The sequence below is a fragment of the Nanorana parkeri genome, unplaced genomic scaffold (assembly GCF_000935625.1).
Source record: "Nanorana parkeri isolate BGI_ZX_2015 unplaced genomic scaffold, ASM93562v1 scaffold3947, whole genome shotgun sequence".
Lineage (NCBI taxonomy): Eukaryota > Metazoa > Chordata > Amphibia > Anura > Dicroglossidae > Nanorana > Nanorana parkeri.
The window spans coordinates 14,322-14,859 of NW_017310214.1; the positions used below are offsets into that span (position 1 = coordinate 14,322).

A 538-nucleotide genomic window follows, 5' to 3' on the forward strand; every position below is an offset into this window, starting at 1 on the left:
GTAATGCAATTACTATAATTAATACACATTTGAAAATCCCGAATTCTGCGACCAATCAGATCACCGAAAACCCAAATAATTTGCTTCGTCTTCCTCCATGGAATGAAGATAAAGTACCGAGAGAGTATGATACATGTATGATATGTGTGTGATACATGTATGATATGTGTGTGATACATGTATGGTATGTGTGTGATACATGTATGATATGTGTGTGATACATGTATGATATGTGTGTGATATGTAGAGCACCCGTCACCTGTACAGAAGGACATAGAATGTACTGATAATGTGAGGTGTCGGGGTGATCCTTTAGTTTTTCTAACATGTATGTAGATTTGTGTTTCTGACCTCAATGGCTGCATGCTTGTTCCTGGTGTGTGATCCAGAATGAGGGCTCCGGAGGGGATATTGTGAGGTGTGCCGCCCCCTGTAGATGAATTCTGGCTCCGGGCGGCCTTCTTCACTCCTCCCCAAATACTGTATAATTGTGTCACCGCCAATGTTGTGTCACCGCCAATGTTGTGTCACCGCCACC

General features: G+C 42.9%; 1 protein-coding gene across 1 annotated transcript in view; it reads right to left on the reverse strand.

The window, feature by feature from the left end:
- LOC108803621 (prostacyclin synthase-like) overlaps nucleotides 1–538 on the reverse strand; it is a gene marked incomplete at both ends in the record, with an annotated part of 17,617 nt that overhangs the window by 14,314 nt on the left and 2,765 nt on the right. The gene's annotated exons all lie outside the window — the stretch shown is intronic.